This window comes from Lepidothrix coronata, unplaced genomic scaffold (genome assembly GCF_001604755.1).
Source record: "Lepidothrix coronata isolate B3197 unplaced genomic scaffold, Lepidothrix_coronata-1.0 Scaffold68, whole genome shotgun sequence".
NCBI classification, from domain to species: Eukaryota; Metazoa; Chordata; class Aves; order Passeriformes; family Pipridae; genus Lepidothrix; species Lepidothrix coronata.
Genome location: NW_016690248.1, coordinates 4,808,243 through 4,826,536, shown reverse-complemented (window position 1 = coordinate 4,826,536; position 18,294 = coordinate 4,808,243). Strand labels below are relative to the sequence as shown.

The window sequence follows — 18,294 nt, the reverse complement described above, 5'->3', positions numbered from 1 at the left end:
AATTTTCACCAGCTGCCACCATGGCTAATACTGTTACGAGAACACATGGATGGGACATGTTTCCAGACTAGCACCAAGAGGGCTCAACATTGCTGACTGTTGAGTTTTTGTCCATGTCTCCCCAAAACTGTCCCTTACCCACACTCTTCTGCCATGGTATTTTCCAGCTCTGGCTCAGAGCTGCTATTTCTTTCTGGTTGGAACTGTGCTGGAGATGCAAGTACTGTATCAGCGGAAAAAGAGATAGGGGCTAAGAGAAGGATGGAGAGGAAGAAAAAGAAACAGGACGGCTGAATGTTCTTTCCTGCTTCCTCCTCACTCCCTTTATTCTCAGGCAAAGTGTATAGTGTGCACACTCAGACTTTGATAAAGGATGCAACACCCAACAGCCTCCAGAGCACAGTCTGACCAGTGGGAGCCACTGAGTGCGTAGCAGGGTTGAAAGTCTATTGCCTTTTGAAGAAGTTTTGCTGAGTGCTGAGCTCTTTCAAAAAAAAGTGACCTGAGTTACGACCACTGAACAACCTTGAAAATTGTTTTTCTATGAGTCTGAAATGCTTAATATTCACCAGCACCTAAGTGCAACTGCGTAACAAGAGCTTGATCCTTAGTGCTGGGTTAACTGAGTTTGTGATTTTGCATAGGAAAAATATCATCAGGTCAACTATGTACCTGTCTCTATCCTTTCATTAATAAGACTTGCTTACATAAAGTAGAAGTTACTGAATCATGTCAATTTTTTTCACAGTATTTTCAATTCTGGATGAAGGAGAGGGTGACCTGCCTGACACGGACACATTGAGTAAGACTGTCCTTTCTAAGAAGTTATTGCAACCACTGTTCTTTTTCTAAGTTATTTAGGTTTGCTTATTCCTAATATCACCTAGCACAATTTTTTTCTCCACTTATATCTTTATTGTAACAGTAAGTGTCACCGATGCAGCAGCAAGAGCAACCTAGAGAAAAGATTGCAACTCATTATCATTCATTACTGTAGTGAAGAGAGATTAGAAACATAATGGAAACTGAGAAAAGATGTACCTTAGTGTCACTTACCTTGTACTTCTCTCAGAGCCAGGAACTTCCACAGGCTGTGATAGTGTCTCGGTCACTGACTACCAGTCAGTGATCCTGGGGAGGTCACTTGACCTTCCAATGACTTCATTGCCCCAGTGTAAGCTCAGATAAAAAGTACAATCACATGGAAACCTAGTGCTGTATTTCAGGAGAGCTTTTCTGCTTTTACAACTATATTTCTGAGCTTATGTAGATAGAGCTGCTCAGTGATTTATAGTTATTTAATACTTCCCATTATGAGACCTCACTTTCAGATGTTGTAACTTTGCCAAATTCTAATAGTCTGAGCAAAAATGTTTCATGTTGTATGACTGCCACAGTGTGACAAAAGAAGTAGTAGTAATATTTAGAATTTTAAGGATAATTTCTAAAGACGAAGAGTTTCTAAAGAAAAAAAACTGGGGTTCACTGTATTAATTATGACAACAGTATCACAGACAAGCCCTCTGCTTTGGCAGAGTAATATGATATTTGTCAGGAAGTGCCATCTCAGCTGGGAAATCATCTTTTGCCACCATCAGAAAACCTACACTTTTTGAACAAATTATTCAGTTTTGTAACAAATCTGTTTGCTAATATTTACTGGAAAATAATTTCAATTCAGAGGCTAAGTTATCTGAAAATTGCCATCAACATATAGGATGTCCTACTCTATCATTAGTCATAACTAGCTGGGCCAACACACAGGGTCTGTGTGTGATCTGAGCATAGCTCAGCACCTCACACCTCCTGTGCAGGACGGGAGTGCCTGTGTGATAGCTCTGGTCCAGAGAAAGACTTACCCTTCAGCACCTCTGTCCAATGGTGGCCTTTAGTTTTGCAGTAGTACCTGAATCATGAGAAGAAGAATAAACCAGTGAATGTTCAAATATTTTTTATTTTCTGGGCTCGCTACAGTCACACATTAGCTCACATTAAGGTGAGGAAGAGCAATAAGTCCAGACTCCAACAACAAATAACTTATAAAATTATTCTGGGAATGAAACTATGAACAAGTTCATGTTGTAGCTGGATGGTGCAATGATAGCATGTGAAAACAGATTTGATCTGTTTTTATTTTATGCCAAGGTCTTATGCACTTTGGATACCTACCACAAGGAAGACCCAAGGTCTGTACTGATTCTGGGGTTTTTGTCCAATGACTGAAGGACACGCTGCGGCATCATTACCTTGCTACTTCAACAACACTGATCCAAACAGAGTCAGACAGCCTCCATATGACAAAATTCTGCTTCTTGACTATAATACAGCTTCATACTCTGAGACCTACTGCTTTATCAGCACAGTCACAGGTTTTTCTGACTACAGACTCAGCTTATAATGTGAGGTACAAACATCCAAGTGGTCTCTACATGAGCTAGATGAAGTAGAAGTTTATCTGTGAATGTACATAGTTCCAGCTTTGCCCTACGATGTCTACGCTGATTCACTAATACCAAAATTAGTTTTAACTGCACTGAATACCTCTACTATGCAGTATGCCATATAAACTCGTATATTGTGAAAGAAACAGTGACCAGAATTCAAGCTTCCAGAGAGGAGCTTGATGACTGACACATGGCATGTTCTTTCCTTCTCCTGTCAATGGCACTAATAAATAATCTGTAATAGTGTCTCCCAAAAGCATGGGTTTGAAGATGGTAGGGCAAAAATAACCCCAGAAACATGTTCCTGGTCTTGGAAATCAAAGCTCCGAAGTCATTATACACAAATTCACCTTACATTTAGGATTTTCTGAGGGAGAAGAGAAGCAGACTGAGCCTGCCAAAAAGTGAACATCAGCAGGTTTCTCAGTAGCTCTTAGCATCTGTGTGGGTGGTATTCCTCCTGAGAGCACAGCCAGACAAGCATTGACGATGTTGGATCCCAGTCTCAGTATTTGAAAATGATCCAGGACAGTCTGACAAAACCTTTCTTTAGTATAAAAATGACGCCTTACTAAAAACTTCCTATGGTAGAATTCTTCATAAAATACCTGCCATAAGACACAGTTGGTCACTGAATTCAGGCAATGGATGCTACATAATCTCATCCACGAATTTACCAAGGTCTGTCATACTCTTAATTAAAGCTCATAGTTCATAGTTTAGGATTTTTTTCCCTACTCAACCTATTAGAAGGTTGTTCCAAAATTTAATTGATGGATAGAAGTCTTTGAATTATCATGCTAGTCCATGGATGGCATCTGTGCAACATGCCATGAGAAAATCCATATGGGGTCTGTCAACACTGCATCAATATGGGGTTCCCAGCATCTGAAGTGACATAAGATTTATCCATTATCTGTATTCCCTTTTTTATTCTACCTTATAAAACCAGCTCTTTTATTATGCCAATTGTTGACAGATCTTTCTTGCTGAGATCCAGAAGGAGCTTTGCACTGCATTTCCCTCCCCTGTGCAGAACAAGTGCAAGCTTCAAAATTCAGTAAGTTGAGAGCCATCTGTGCCTCAGTCCAGTAGCAGAGATCACCAGCAGAGATCACCTCTTAAGCACAGCACAGATGTGGTGAACTGTCTTCAGTCTGTTGAACAGCCACCAATGTGCATGGAAAAATTATGAAATGTCACATTTAAAGAGCTGATGTCTGTTGTGAAACCCACTCTTCTCTGTGCAGATGTAGGTAGCATCCCCAAATATTTTAGGCAGTTAAACAAGTTAATAGAAATTACAAGTAAAAAGTAATTTAATCTAAAAATGTTGTTTAGGGCATAAGTAGTTCCTAGTGGTTTCTGGTTTTGGAGTTTTTTTTAAGTAGTGTTTATTAGAGAAAAAATACTGCTATTATTGCCTTTTTCAAAATAAAGTACTGCAGCTGCTAATGCAAGCTCTAATTAAATGCACAAGCCTGAATTTGATATTTGCTTGTGTCTCATGTCATTTCTCAACTCAAACTGCAAGACAGACTCAAACCTGACACCTCTGGATCCTTCATAGAATATTCTTCCCTCTGTACAGACTTCTCTGTCATAAAAAATGTGGCTCAGATATTTGTGTGTGTATGTGTGTGGGTAATGGATGGAAATTTAACTAGCTTTTATTATCCACTGTTAGTATTAGCCTAAATCTTTTGGTTAGTTGGGGGTTAATTGCTAAAAGGTTTTATGGTATATCTAATTCAGTCAGTCATCCTTCTATGCCATGAACCCTACCAGACTGCCAGTGTGCCCTGAACTCAAACAGGGGGTAAGAGCCCATCAGTTATTTAGTATGTGCTAGAAGCATGCATTTTCTTTTCACTCCATGTGAAAATAGTTAACCACAAGGAAAGAGTCCCACCCCTCCACTTTGCAAAATGGTGAAATTAAGTTTTCCGTACAGCTACCAGGGGACTGCAGTAAATTACCCTGGTAACAGAGTTTACATTGATTCTGAAAAAAGCACTTGTCCATATGTAACAACGATAACCTTTTAGAAGGTTTGGAAAACAAATCTGACACCCCATTAAAAGGCAAATGATTTTTTCTCCGCACAAGAAAAAGAAACTTTTAAGACATAGAAGGCTATTAATAAATAATGGGTCTTTTTTATAGGAAAGGCTGACATGAAAGCTTAAGCTATAAACTGTATCAGAGGCAGTATTTTGACTTGTGTGGTTTATTTGTCAAAGCAGTGAGATGGGATCTCATTTTTATTAGCTGCACAAAAGATATTTTATTGAATGTCACATTGTAATTTGATTTTAAAAGGAATAGAAAAAAATTACATTTTCTCAGATACGTAATACTCCAAAAACATGATAGTCATACTAACCACTAACCACAATGAGTAGCAATATAAGCCCTACAAAATATACATTAGTACCTTACCAATGCAAATGTGTATTTTGAGATTCCATGTACCAGAATATTTTTCCTGAATCTGATTTCACTTGCTACTGTCAGAATAATATATAAAAAATATATGCAAGTTATTAAATTATGTATGTAAACAACTAACATGAGATTTAGATTTGAGAAGAAGGACAGCGTTTAATATTTTAAAATTTGTCTTCAACCTCGTTCACATAGTTTATTTCTTTACAAGAAAAAGATCATAGCTGAATGCAGCAGAGAACAGTGTTTAATACCTAGATATAATGGGGATAGGAACAAAGACTCTCAACATAATGTAAAGAAGCCTGTGTAAGTTATACTCTTTCTCACTTTGCCGTTGACTCCCTGGAAGTTGTTTAGCCTTCTTTGGTCGACCTCCATGTCCATATTTGTAAGCCCTACTGCACCAAAGGTAACAGGGAGGCTCAGTGTCTGAAGAAAGAAAGTTGCAGCTTACAGTACTGTTTCTGGTGCCACTTTTGTCACAAAAGACTGACATCATCCATGGGTGGATGGGCTTGGTCCTGGGATGAGAGCATTACCGTGGAGTACTCGTCCTCTTCTTTTCCCTTCCAAAGCCACCTAATCACACCGTTCAGCGCTGTCACACACTGATGGTGAGCCCATACCCAATATGTGCCAGCCAAATGCATTGTTGCAACACATCAGTAGCATCCACTACTGCTTAAACTATTCAGTATAACTCAACTCCCCCAAAAAACACACCCTATTCAAAATCAAGGTCCTACTGATATGGATACATATTTTAATTTTTAATATTTTCATTAAAACTAAGCCACTGAATTTTTATATTTACTTCACCTAGAACCTCACTTTTGGTCATCCACTGGAAGCACACAGAAAGTAGTTTTCCAACTGCTCAATTTCCACAAGTGAAATAGAGGGAAAACAAAAGGAGAAACATTGGTAGGTGAACCAAAATCACGTTGAAAAATGGAAGTAGAAAGATGTGTTCCGCAATCCCACTGCTACTTCACCAATCTAAAACCTGCTTATCCCACTGAAGTTGTCACTGTCCCCTGGACCATTAGCAATCCTATATATCTTGCAAGAGTCTCTAACTTCTCAGCCGGAAGGAGGTAACGTTAGCAGCTCCTCCTTCAGGATTCAGTAACTGAATTCGGCACCCATCCTTGGATAATCTTATTTAGATAGAAACAATTCTGGCAGAAACTTCACACAGTAAGAACTTCACAGACAATTAGCAATCCACAGTCCTCACCAGGGATAGTTTAAAACCTGATACAAATCCCAGCGGGAAGCATGCAAGCAAGATACATGTTAGGCCATCCCAAAAGGTGGGATTCAAAAACAGCCAAGGAAAATTCAGCGCCAATAACTTGCAACAGCTTTTGCATTCCTAAAATATTTGAGATTAAAAATCAGTAATGACCTTCTTTGGTATCATAGTGTTTATTTTTTGGGCACTGACTAAAATGATGGGATGAAGAATGCACAAGCGTATCTACAGTTGCTAGAGGGTTCCTTCTGTAAAGTCCACATAGGGGTGTTGAAACATGCTGGAGTATCTTTCAAGGCATAGAATTTCTTTAACACTTCAGTGCAGATTTATTCCCTCTCACTTTTATAATTTTCTTTTTCCCTTTCAGCATGATTTTGTTCAAGAGGTGAAATGAAGATTGATTTCCCAAACTGTATAATTTGGTGATTGGGCTATTTTTCTAAGTAGACGTTCCTGTAGGTAAAAGAAGAGGATTGTCAAATTTTGTTGGTTCTCAGGTAAATGCTATTTCAAAATCAGATCCCTACCATTTCCTCTTCCAGCTGGTTTTGAAAAGAAAGCAGTAGCTACCACCTCCCTGTGTTAAAAGCTCTCTTCAAGAGAGCTGTAAGGTAGCTATAAAACAGCTCGAGTGCTCAGAGGAACTGAGATGGGGAAATGTCACTTTCTGGCAGCTGGCTGGGGTGAAGCCAAAGTATGGTAGTAGCTGATGAGCCTGAAAAGATCAAACCAGGTCTGAACACATAGAAAAGCATGACTCCGTGCTCTGGGGACCCCTCCAGTCAAACAGAGAAGTTCATAGAGGTTCTGGCTGGTTGTGGAATTAGACAGGAGTACCTGATTGCACTTTTGAAAAATTCTTATGTTAGGCCTGAATGATCTAAGGAAGCATTACACTCTTTACTAAGACCATAGAAATTTCTGGAGGTGAAATCAGAAGGTGTGAACAGAAATTCTGCAGAGCGTAATATGCAGATGCTTTCATAAGAGGTAAGAGAGATTTAGAACAAGAACCTCAACAGCAGCCTCCCAAATCCTCAATGATCCTAAGAAATAGCCTCACTCCAGAGGTCCAACAGTAAACCTGTAATTTGCAGCTAATTCTACAAAATGTAGAAAAATATCCAAATAGAAAAATGTTGTGGGTTTAGGGTGGGGGTTTTGGGGTTGTTTTGTTTGTTTTTGTTTGGTTGGCTTATTTATTTGTTTTAATACACCCAAAGGTGTGTAAACTGTTGGGGCTCACAGACTCTTTTGGTGGACTGGGGCTTTTTAAGGTAGAAAATATCAACAGGTAATATCAAAGTTAAATGACAATACCACAGTACCTCCCACTTGCCTTACCTATTTGTATCTCTCAAATCTTTCTTTGGCCACACACAAGGGCCTCCAGTCTGTCAATAAATTTTGGAACATTCTTAGAAAATACCCATTTGTGACCATTAATACTTTTTTTATCTTGGGAGAGATCAGTCCTTCCATTGCACATGTGTAATAGCACCAATGAGTAGAATAAACCGCATGACTGCTTGTGTTTCCTGAGTGGTTTAATTGAAATACCAAATATTCCTATGGCTACCACATGTCTGATTTTCCCAGCCAGTCACACTGGGCAGATGAGGGCAGCTCATGCCCATTAGAGACAATGCCTTTATTCTGCAGACAAACTCCAGATGAGAGGGATTCAGGTTACCATAGAGGAGCACAACACCTCCCACACATGTACCTCTAAATTACAATCTTGCTTTTGGAAACGAAGGATTTCTGAGAGGTCAGCTGGGCACCTCCCCATACCCTCTCCTTCCTATTGTTTATTGCTACTCAACTGTCAGGGGTACCTGTACCCCTGCCAATCTTATTATCATCGGTTTCATCTGATCAGTAGCATACTTCATTTGCCAATTAGCATATCCTAATTATTACTGGGCACCTGACAGTGTCCACAGCAAATTTTGCCGGGAAGAAAGGAAATGTGCCCACTCTCCTTGATGACTGGAGTGTCCAGTAGTGCTCCCTGCCTCTACCTTACCTCTTCCACCAACCTATTAAGGCAAGCATACATTTCAGGGCTGCTTTGCTAAATGACTCCCTGAAAGCATCTGCTAATGCATTCCTGAAGCAGCTTTTGCACACTTGGACTTCAGCTACAAGCACAGGTCGTATGTGTTTGTTCCTGGCATTGGACCCACAGACTAGGTTGCTCTACCTGCACCACTGCTGTGGTGTCTCTCTCATCTTTTCATGTCCTACAATGAGCATGGGAATACAGCAAATATCCAAGCATTTCAAGATTCGGCCTGTATCAGCAGTTTCTTTGGTTTCTCTGTAGAATGGTGATAAAAAACATTCCTCTTACAACATTATAATAAGGGATCTGGCCACTTTTGAAGCACTTTAATATCCTTTTAGGAATAGCACCATAAAAATATAGTGTAACTAATGATGTCTTTCACATTTTTAGTCTGAGGACTTTTGTTTATTAATTATAAGGCTTAAATGAATTTCAGATTTTTAAATTCTGCAGATGGGGACTAGCACATCAATATCCAAGTACTTATTAGATTTACAAGAACATTGACTTTAAGGGAATTCAAACCAGATTTCTTTTATTAATATTACACTGTTGTGCCAATCTCTCAGCAGTTGGTATGTTATGAAGAAAACATCAGAGGGGTGTGGTAGTTGTCTGCAAAAGTTCAAAACAACACCATGGCTACAAACTTGATATTGCTCATCTTGGTCTAATATTCCCAACCTTTTCTTGACCCAGGACTCGTAACCAACAAAAGGAAAACATGAGGATGGCTCTTAGAGGGGTTTTGTTTCACCTAAGCTCAAGATGTCTGCCATACAAACCTCTATGCCTGGAGTAGGCGCCATCAGTTCCCTTCAAGGTCAGCAAAAGGACTATGCTTCCATTTTGTAGCTCATTTGAACAGATCATCTTCTTCAGGGTGAGACAAATTGTTCTCAGAAAAACTGGCCAGCACAGATGTAAACAACTAATTCAAACAGATGAATCCTGCCTTCACTCTTATGTTCCTCATAAGCTCCATTAATTTACAAAGCTGGTGCATAGGAAGAGAAAGAGAAGTAGCTACTTCTGCAAATACTGAATATAGAGACTTGGCGGGAAAGAGTTACTGTCATCAAGGGGTCGCAGGTGACTGTCCACCCACTTCCTCACCCACTAGAATGACCCTTGAAGCATCAGCTGGGAAAGGAGCATTGGAGCCTGTTAGAAGCCGTGCTGGTGGGCCAGGCATGGGCACTAACTTCCCACCAAGGCTTCCGGGAGGAGCCAGGAGCAGGACAGCACGGGGTTTTTGGCACTGAAGCAGCACGTCCTCTCTCCCTTCATGCAGAGCACTGTTACCTTCTCTTGCCTGCAGCTATAAAAATCTCTTCTGTTATTAATTATCTTCAAACTTTTTGAAGTAAGAACAGCTTTACCACGTTGTCCCTGACACTGAAATTCACACTATCAGAATTATGTTATTTATTATTCCTTTGCCCCATTAAGAACTTAGAAGTTTTATTTTTACTAATTGCCAGAGATTTGGTGGCAATTTAGTTGGTTTTCTGAAAGTTACCTTTCATTAAGCTGGAGTGTATCACTTTCAGAAATGCAGTAGTGTTTGCCTGTCATGTGAGCACTATTAAAAATGCCCCCTTTTGATGTGCAACCCCTTTAAATCTCTCTATATATGTGAAAGCCGTCTGGCTCTAAGGCAGGGGTTCTTATTTGGTTTTTTTACAACCTAACAGAGAATAAAACTAATAATTATTTCTCATTCTTTAAAGATTGATTTATTATCAGTTCCAAAAACATGCCTTTTCGTTTGGAAAGTCATTTGCTCAGTTATGATTGGATATAAACAGCTGCTAAGGGTCAGCACAGGCCTTGGTGCTTGTTATTGCTTGCACTCCTTATGATTTTAGCTCAGCATAACTAGCAGCGGTGTCCTGGGATTCCAGAGTCTGTACTGATTACCAACAAAAGCCTCTTTAAGATCAGCAGGAGTAGTCTAGGGACTAATGGTGCCAAGGCAGTCTGAGGTACTGGAGCAATGCCCCAGGTCATAAAATGAGCAATGGCAATTGCCCTGTCCTTGTTGATTTTATCAGCCTGAGAGTGTTTTAGTATCACACAGAAGACAAAAGGAATCCTTAGTCTTGAATAATATTATCAGCAAACATGATCTGTTTGGGGCTTGTTTTTTGATTTTTGTTTTCTGTTTGGTTTTGTTGCTGGTAATTTATTGTGTTCAAAAAGGCAGGTGGATGTCTTAGTTATGATATATATAAAGGCTTTACACCAGCAGCAGCTCCTTTCACTAGCTACTTTCTTAATATGTTTATTTTGGAGAAAGGAACAAAGAAAAATGGGAAGTTTTACTATTTTTATGTGTTTATATATGTTGTAAAATGTATATTATTCTTATGTATGAATAGCTAAGCTGTATGTCAAATTCACTTCATCAGTAGAGTTTTCATCCTGGCTTAGGCTAAAATGAAAATGATCTGTGACTACCTCATCTCTCACTCCATATGAACATTTCAGAAAACTACTGTATGACTGGCACTCTGTGCAAAATGCACAGGGATCAAACTGAAGGAGTGTTCAGAGTCCTTGAGCTGTGATCATCTGAATGAGGAAGATTTCAAAGCATCATGGGAATTCCCCAGAAGGTACACCAGAGATGAATTTGGCCTTTAGAATGAGATTTTATACATCTCATTCACATACAGCAAAATGTTTCATCACAAGTTGAGACACTTTTTAAGAGAGTCTTAAAATTAATCCCAAATGAGGAAGCCTCTCTCTGAATGAGTGAAACTTGGCAGATTTACAAATTCAAACTAAGATGCATTAGTAGATCTTGTGTAGAGAAATTTGTATAATATCTGCCTACAAGATAACTGGTTAAAATCAAGGCTAGCAGTCACATTTCTACTGAATTAAATACATCATAGAAATAACACTTATCAACAAGTGTTCTGAAGTACTGGCTATTCCCACTTCCAGTAATAGTCACATATTTCAAGTGCACTTAACTCAGTTGCTCTCAGGCCAAGATTTGCTAAAGAGCTTGGGCACCAAATTCACTTGGTTTTTAAATAAGACATGAGCTCCTAAATAACTTGCCCATTTTTGAAGAAAAGGTAAATAAATTGGGAAAAAAATCCTCAAAGTAGTTTCAAGGAGCCAAGACAAGGATTTTTTTTCTATACATGAAAAACACAGAAAGCTTGGGAAGACCAAAAAAATGGTCTGGAACTGTAAGCTTGTGAATACTTTGCAGATAGTTTATATTTTTTATGCATAATTTTAATGATATCTGGCACAAATCATCACTAATGGCAATCCAGAGTTCAAATGGGAAGAGCACAGATTTTATGGCATAATTCATTTCTGGCAGCAGTGGAAACTTAAATCAAGATTCAGACAATTACATAAGCAGAGTGGAGACGCTTTGTCATACATCACTTCTGCCTTGGAATTGCCTGTGTGCTCTTTCAGCTACCTCTGTTGCTCATCTCTAGGTATTCATGCAAGGTATCTAACAGGATATTAATGAAAGGTCTCATTGTAAACGATGCAGTGGACAGAAACATTGAGCACATTATTAAGCAGGGGAACATAGACAGAGTCAAAAAGGGGTAGAAGTAAAATGGCAAAAAAATGGAATAGTAAATGTATTATCAAAGGAAAACTCAGATAAAAAGACAGTTTCCACTACATACACATCCCTATAAGAAAGCAGAATATATGTTTTGTGGCAAAATGTCCAACAGTGTGCAAAGAACTCTTCATATTAAGACTGAACAATATTGAAGTCTTCCTTCAAATTTCTCATGTTTTGACTGACACACAGGTAGACCTCTTTCACATCAACATTCACCTGAAAGTTATGAAAGGTTTTCGAAAAGAGATATCTCTGACCAAGGAAGATCAGAAGAATTCATGGACAGAGGGAAACCGAATACTTGAGCTAAGTGCCAAACTTATAGCCTTCCCATCTTTCCTATCTCCAGTGGCCTTTCTATCTTTCTAATGTTCAATCCAGCATGGGTCAACACCCAGGGTTTGCACTTTTAAGGCAGGCAGTGGGTTCTATTAGTCAGTTAAATGAAAACGAGGTTTGGTTTTCCTCATGTATCCATTCCCTTCTTAGCCATCTTTAGGAGCTGAATGTACCTCAATTGCCTGACCTAAAGAACAAATGTTTCTTGCAGGATTAGACAGAGAGAGAAAGGCATAGCCCAGAGCAGGAAGTTACACTCTCTCCCTCAGCACACCTATGGCCAGTTCTCAGCCTGCTCTTTCTGTCTACACCAGGTAACAGCTCTGAGAGGGACACCATACTGAAACACTCTTCACGGGAGAAATTTTAGTTGGACAGTTCCCTAATGGTATTTCCGGAGTCCCTGCGGGATGACCAGTCTATCTGTAGCAACTTTTGAGGTTCACTGTAATTCACACAGAATCCTTTAACCAACTGTATGGAGTACGACTGTGCTTCATGGAAATACCAAAAGGTAGTGCAGCTCAAATTTCCATAACCCTCTGAATGAATGGTCATGATAATAACCAAGGAAAACTTGAGAGCCCTTGAGTTCTGTTTGTTGCTCAAGACTTTAGCTCAGGGCCAAAACACGTCTATACTCAACTGATTCTCATGTCACTCTGTGGAGAATAACCTGGCTAATATCAAATTATTAAGAGCCAGTAAGTGTTCAGTCTTGCTATATAGAAAACACACTCACATTATGTATGTTTCTGGCTTTGGATTTGGTTTTCTTTAAATGAGCAGTGTCTTGGTTGAACACCCCATTTCTTTTTTTTTATCAAAAATAGTCTGATGGAGATGTGTGGGGAAGAGCTGGTGCACACCTCAGTTTGACTTCGGTGTGGCGTCAGGATGACTCAGAGAGACTCCCACTATACTAAGAAATATCCCTACACACTTGTGTAATGTTGCCCACCTCACAATCAGCCTATCTACCAGCATTAGGTTATGTAGCTGCCCTAACATGTCTTTTGCATATTTTTATGCAATTGCATTTCTTTCCTTTAAAAAACCACAGCTGAACATAAAAATGTCTGTTTACCTAAGACAACCTAATAATCCAGAATCTTCAATTTATTTCCAAAGTTATTCAGACCACCTTTATTTTTCTTGACACTTTTTCAAATCCAGAAACCAAAAGGACATAGTTTCAGATGTGGTTTCTTTTATAATTCTTCTCTTTTTAACATTCAGTGCTACTTTAAAGATGTGTCCAAATATGGCAACATGTTGGCCTAATTTTGTGAAGACAATGACAAATAATAAATACTGATGAAAGAGGAGAAGTAGAATACAAGCTGTTTCAGTAATATCTAGGATTTTCTTTTTTATTATTATTTTTCTAGGAAACAGAAAACTAGAAATGCCACGGAAGTTTTTTAGCCTTGGAAACACTTCTATGAGAAAGCGTGAACTATTGTTTTCAGCCAGATGTGTAAGTTCTAAATGATAACGTTTATAAATGCTACCCCATCAAACAGTTCACACTGCCAATATCAAGCAAAGAGATGTCTTTCAGAAGCAAAAACGAAATATATCGGGAAAAACATTATGTGCCTAGTCCTTATTCAAAAGTAGTAGAGGATCTTGGGGCATGAATCAGGAAGCATCAATTAATTAATTGAAGACAGTGGCAAGCAGATTCAAAAGTGTAAAAATAGGTGGCATTTTATCTCTAGGACTGAATGGGTAGGATTCTTTTTATAACTCCATTTTCTCTAACTGGAGTCTTATGCTGCACCAATGAAACCCAATATAAAGTACCTACCATAATTAGATTGTGATCAGTTAGAAATTAAAAAGCAAAACACACATTTCACATCAGTTACAGTACTCATCCCATAGTGCCCTCAGACAGAAACATTTTGGTGAAAAGGTAAAAGGTGCATTGGTTGCACAGCTTGTAAAATCTCAGTGATTGCAACAAAAACTGCTAGTGTCTTGCTTGTGTATACCAGTTGGTAATTCCAAACAGAGGTACAGAAGAGATGGAAAGATCCTATATTGAATACTATGTAAGAATAAAGGCATACACATAGATTCCTGTACAGGCAGTAGTTGCTGTATACAGACACTGTTGTTACTAGCTATATGTGCCCACTTTCATGGGACAAAGGTGTGTGAAAAAATACAAATGTGGGTCATGGTCCTGACATATGGCCCATGTGTCCTGGGTGAGGAAAATCTCTCACACAGTGCTGTTTGACGCCTGCTGTTTAATTCTACATGTGGGACCTTATACTGAACAAGTGTAATCTTGAAATTGGAGTCCTCATGAGAGTCAAGGCCTAATTTGATAGTCAAAAGACATTTTTGAAGGATCTCTACTTTGCCTAATGCAGATGTACAACAGGGATACTGCAGGGGTCTGAGGTTGCTGGTGGGCAGTTGAACTGGGTGATAACAGGAAAGAGAGAAAACATAAGTACAGAGCACAGCAGGCTGGTGGCTGTGAGTATATTTGGTAGACAAAGGCACAATGCAGCATATGAGTCTGCAACCCTAGACTCTTTTGTCTGAACTCAGATACTAGTGACACTTTGGGGAAACTAGCAAGGAGCACTGGAAGCCTTTTAAACCATGTGTCAAACAATTTCTCCTAATGCCTGTTTTGAAATAAAGCCTGTCCTCTAAAAAGCATGTGACAGGTACTTCAACTAGATAAGATGATCTCCACAGTTTGCAGCATAACTGAGTGATTCATTTTAGGTCATAAGTTAATCTTCAAGTGATAAAATAGGCCAGAATTCCTAATAGTTATGTCCAGCTTCTCAATAAAACAGTAATCAGTGGAATACTGATAGATTGATGCTTGACCCACTGGATTATTGCTTCGAGTATATGTAAAAAATCTATTACATAGAGGGACTTTGCAGAGCAGAAGAGCTGAGTTATTCAGTCTGAGAGAGAGCAGAGTGGACTGCAGGATCAGGCAATGACTGCATGAAGGACACTGAGAGTCCTAACACTCCTTCTACTGTGTGACTATACACATCACTCCATATCTTCTCCCACTCTCCATCCACCCTGACCACTTACACAGTGAAATCTGTAGTACAGGGATGCTGAGTCTTTTCAACTTCCACATAAGAAGGTCCTCCAAACTGAAATTTTCAAATTATGAATGCCCTTAAACTTTTTATTATCAGCTAAATATTCATAAAACTCTATGTGAACATTCTTCCCTTCATTTGATGGTCTTATCTACTGGTCCAACACACAGACTGAGAAAATAACTGTCACCTAATTTGGAGCTGCTTTTATTTTAAATAAACATATTCCTTGACTAATAACCTGGTCACTAGGCAGTGTGCTACTGGATTCATATTTGGCTCCAACCCACTGTAGACCAAGTAATCTCAGGCATGTGAGTCATTAGAAGAATTCCTCTGAATGTTGCACATATAATTTCAGCAAAAAGACTACCTCTATTTACCTCTCCCGGAATGGCTGTAGTGTAGACAAGCAGGCTCTGTTGACATTTCTCAAAACCAATTATTCATTTGTTAACAATTCGACTATTCTATTCCTCCTGTCTCCTGTTTAAGGTCATGCTTTTCAAGTAGATATTTTAAAGCATTACTATGCAACCTATACAAAGACCTTATTATTGCAAATCAAATAACATATAGCAACTAATCACAGCATAAAAAGATAATTAGATTGAATATTCCCATTGAAGAAAATGCCTCTTTAACTTCTTTTGCATACTGGTGTATAAAACCTTCTCTCTCATCAAGATATACTTTAGCCTTCACCTAGGCCACAAAAGGCAGTCTTTTTTCTATCTGTTAGTGCATCTCTAATTTAGAGCAAAGTTGTGTTTGCAGGATATTTCTTCAAATATGTTGTAAAGTGTAAACTTAAAGTTCAGCATTTTTATGAATATTTGCCAAAAGTTGTGGAATTTTAATCAAATATATTACAGATATTTTCTATTAGGTCAGCTAACTCATCAGTGCTGCCAAAAAATAAAATACATTCCTTCCAATGCAGTCCCTAGTGATTTGCTTGGCTGTGCTTCAAGTGATTCAAGCCAGAAATATTTTTATATAATTTTACAATATTTATATCTTACGAAAAGCTGGACTTGCCTCTGATAAGGAGAAAAGTCCTGAAGATGACATAGGTGTCATGATAAAGACTATCTTGAACATCACAGCAGTCTATGACCTTATGCAGATTAGGGGTCAGCTAGCTCTTTCTTGCTACTTGAACTTCATTATAAGAGAAGTACAGACCAATATTGGAGCTGGCACCAGAATAGGACAGACTGTGAGAGTCTTACACAGAGAAGTACCTTACTCTGCAGGGGTGTTCCTTGACTTGAGTGGGCCAGCTTAATATGAGTCTGTATTTAGTGTGAATGAAGGTACTGTAAATTTCACTAGAAGTGAAAGCACTTCTGCATGACATTTCCATTCAAAATTGTTATAAAACAATTCTAACATTGATTTGAACTCATAGATTAGATGTCCAGATGAGTGAGATGATGTGGTAGCACCTCTTGCACCATCAGCTATAAGGAGAATGAAAAGTTACTAAACTCAGCTGCAGATGTCTGAGCTCCTGTGAAATCAATCCCACACAAGATCACCTGTTGGAATACAGCAGTAGATAACATACTAACTAGAATTTAGGTATAGGTAAAGTGATGTCACTACCACCAAAACACATTGGATCTTCTTAGAATTAAAATTAATTTATGTTTGAGGAGGAATTCTGAAACACTCGAGTAAGTTCTGGTGGGTTTGTTTTCCATTTGCAGTGTTCGCCAGATCAAAAGTGTGATGACACTAAAAGCTGACTGTTCATTTGACATTTCTGTTTGAGATCAGGAGAAGGAGAGAGAGCTTATTCTCATGAGGTTTCCAGCAGATTTCATGTCAAAGAGGTTAGAATAGTTTGAATAAACTCCACATAAACATCTGGGGCCAGATTCATGGGATATTCCAGCTGCTTTGGAGCAATTTGGTGACACAAAGCAGCAGTAAAACCCACTTTACTGGCCATTTAAGTCAAGTTTATGGCTGCTTTGCATTCCCAGAGCAGCTCAAAACAGCCAATACCAGTGGAACTCTGAATTTCTGGGCTTTGAGCTGCAACCTAACTCTAAAATCCTCTAATGTGTCCATTTCTACTAGACATAACATCCTAACTCAGCATGTGTGTGTTCATCATCGCCTTTGTTTACAGCATGATTGTAATGATCTAATTAGGAACTAAAAGTACTTTCAGTCAATTAACACTTCTTGAAGTTTGAAAAAAACACAGGCTTCAATGGGTTCAAGTAATCATTCTGTAAAGAAAAGTAGCATTTTCTTTCTGATTAATCTGTTTCTCAGGATGCACACTGTAATTTCAGTCCCTGTAATATGGCATAGCTCTTGCTAGTAGCAAACTATCAGCTTCACACTGAGTTTCCCAGACCTGAAGCTCGTCAGGCTTGCCCTGTCTGGGCTTTTCTTGACTAGCTGGGAACTTTGCTTTTCTTGATTTATCATTAACAACAATTTTTCTAATTTAACGGGTACCTCTGGCTAATTTGTTTTACTTTTGTGTATCTTTATATGGTACCTCCATGATTTTACAGGTCTAACATATAATGATGTAGTTTATAGAAATACAGGCCTGGTGTGACAGCAGAGAAGTGGAGAGACAGGATGCCATGTAAAGGAATACCTATGTGGGATGATAAGAAATATGTCACGCGCTTGGCACTCAAGACCCACAGCTATAAGCAACAGTTGAAGAAATGCACACCTGGGACTGGACAAAACTGGATTTAGGTAGAACTGACAATAAAAATGTAATATCCAGCCTACAAAAAGGGCACATATATAGTAAATTTGGACATAACTTAAAGTTGCAGACCCATGAGGAAAGAGCAAATATGTAACTATAAGTTAGTGAGCATATAGAAAAACCTTCAATGAAGAAGAAGAAACCATCAAGATGAACATCATATTTCTCCAGTGCAAGACAAGTCTCCACTGCACCCCCAGCATCCTTAACAGCAAAATGAAACCACCAGCCTCGGGACCCAAAGGAGCAGGAAAATGTT

General features: G+C 38.8%; 1 long non-coding RNA gene across 1 annotated transcript; it reads left to right on the top strand.

Annotated features, from left to right (window-relative positions):
* Nucleotides 1-739: 739 nt before the first annotated feature.
* LOC108499005 lies at nucleotides 740-9,004 on the top strand. The gene is made up of 3 exons (XR_001875376.1): nucleotides 740-802; nucleotides 6,524-6,653; nucleotides 8,927-9,004. It is a non-coding gene; the product is annotated as an uncharacterized LOC108499005 (long non-coding RNA).
* Nucleotides 9,005-18,294: the final 9,290 nt, after the last annotated feature.